Source organism: Mesoplodon mirus (genome assembly GCF_964341445.2).
Source record: "Mesoplodon mirus genome assembly, chromosome: 6".
Taxonomy (NCBI): domain Eukaryota; kingdom Metazoa; phylum Chordata; class Mammalia; order Artiodactyla; family Ziphiidae; genus Mesoplodon; species Mesoplodon mirus.
In genome coordinates, this window is record NC_138982.1 from 126,874,008 (window position 1) to 126,875,864 (window position 1,857).

The 1,857-nt window shown below is 39.6% G+C and overlaps 1 pseudogene across 1 annotated transcript; it reads right to left on the reverse strand.

Annotated features, from left to right (window-relative positions):
* Positions 1-376: 376 nt before the first annotated feature.
* On the reverse strand, positions 377-1,211 carry LOC309806018 (elongation factor 1-alpha 1-like; annotated as a pseudogene). Its single transcript has one exon. The product of its transcript is annotated as an elongation factor 1-alpha 1-like (transcript).
* Between the last annotated feature and the right edge of the window lie 646 nt (positions 1,212-1,857).

A 1,857-nucleotide genomic window follows, 5' to 3' on the forward strand; every position in this document is an offset into this window, starting at 1 on the left:
CAGAAATGGATTATGGGCAACTCTTAAATCATCCACCTAACTACATAGTACTATAAGAAGTTACAGTGTTGGCTGAAAGAAAACAAAGGTTTCTCACTAAATTTTGTTTCAAAGGGTCTCAAAATTCTGACAGATTTTTGATCATGTTTTTATTAAAAAGTATTGATTTTAAAGACTAATAACTTAAAACCACCACACATACACACACAAATGATCGATAAAATGTTCCTCTTTCCTTCTGAAGGTTTTTCAATGTATTGTTATTATTTCGTTAACCAGTCACTTACTATTCAACTTAAATCGCCAATTGATGCAGACAGTTCTGAGATGGGTCTTCTACCTGCCACCCTAATCTTCTAGATTAAGGTGGCAGGTATTATGGATAGTATTCATCCTGAGCTTTCTGGGCAGACACGGTGACCTTGCCAGCTCCATCATCCTCCTTTTCCACTATTTTGATGACACCCACAGCAACTTCCCATCTGTCATTAAAAGGAAAACGATCCAGAGGAGGATTATCAGAGAAGCTCTCAACACACATGGGCTTGCCAGGAACTATTTCTATGGTGGCAATATCACCGGATCTCAGAAAATGTGGGGCCATCTTCCAGTTTCTCTCCAAATAGCTATCTTTTCCTTCAGCTCAGCAAACTTGCAAGTAGTGTGAGCTGTGTGACAATCCTGCACAGGTGTATAGCCAGCATTGATTTGCCCTGGGTGGTTCAGGATAATCACCTGAGCCTTGAAGCCAGCTGCTTCCATTGCTGGGTCACCTTTGCTGTCACCAGCCACATTGCCAGAATGAATATATTTGAGAGACACATTCTTGACACTGAAGCCCATATGGAAGAGCTTCACTCAAAACGTCATAGTGCATTTTAAAAAAAACTTGACTTCAGTTGTAACGTTAACTGGAGCAAAGGTGACCACCATGCCTGGTTTGAGAACACCAGTCTCCACCTGTCCCACAGGGATAATACCAACATGAACAATTTTGTAGATGTCCTTGAGGACAGCCAAAAGACTGATCAGTTGGATGAGTTGGTAGCAGAATGCAACCCAGAGCTTCAAGCAGCATGGTTCCACAGGCATTGTCATCTTTATGGGTGAATTTCAATCCCTTAAACCACAACAGTTTAGCATTTGGCTCCAGCATGCTGTCATCATTTCAACCCAAAATTGACACAAATGCTACTATGTTAGGGTTGAGCCAATTTTTTTAATGTAGGTGCTGACTTTTTTTTTTTTAACAATATCCTTGTATAACTTCTGGCTGAAATCATTTATTTTGTTAATATCAACATTTAGTTGTTTCACATCCAATGTGTAGGTCAGAAGGGCATGCTTCCAGGTCTGCTTTTTCTTGGATAAACCTGTTTCAAATTCACTAACACCAGCAGCAACAATCAAAACAGTACAATCAGCCTGTGGTGTGCCTGTGATCATGTTTTTGGTTAAGTCTCTGTGTCCTGGGGTATCAGTGATGTTCAAATAATACTTTTAGGTCTCAAATTCCTATAGGGAGATATCAATGGTGATATGCCACTCATGTTCAGCCTTCAGTTTATCCAAGATGCAGGTATGCTTGAAGGAGCCATTTCCAATCTCAGCAGCATCCTTCTCAAACTTATTGATGGTTCTTTTGTTGATCCAACATATTTGTAGAACCGATGGCCAGAAGTGGTCTACTTGCCCCAATGTACGTGTCCAACTATAATGATGTTGATATGAATTTTTTTTCTTTCCCATTTTAGCTTAGATTTAGTGGTGATTTCACAACATCTGTCTAGTGATAAAATTGTTGTAAAAAAGCTGCAAAGGAAATCTTTACAATCTTTTTGGATTCCACCCACAGTC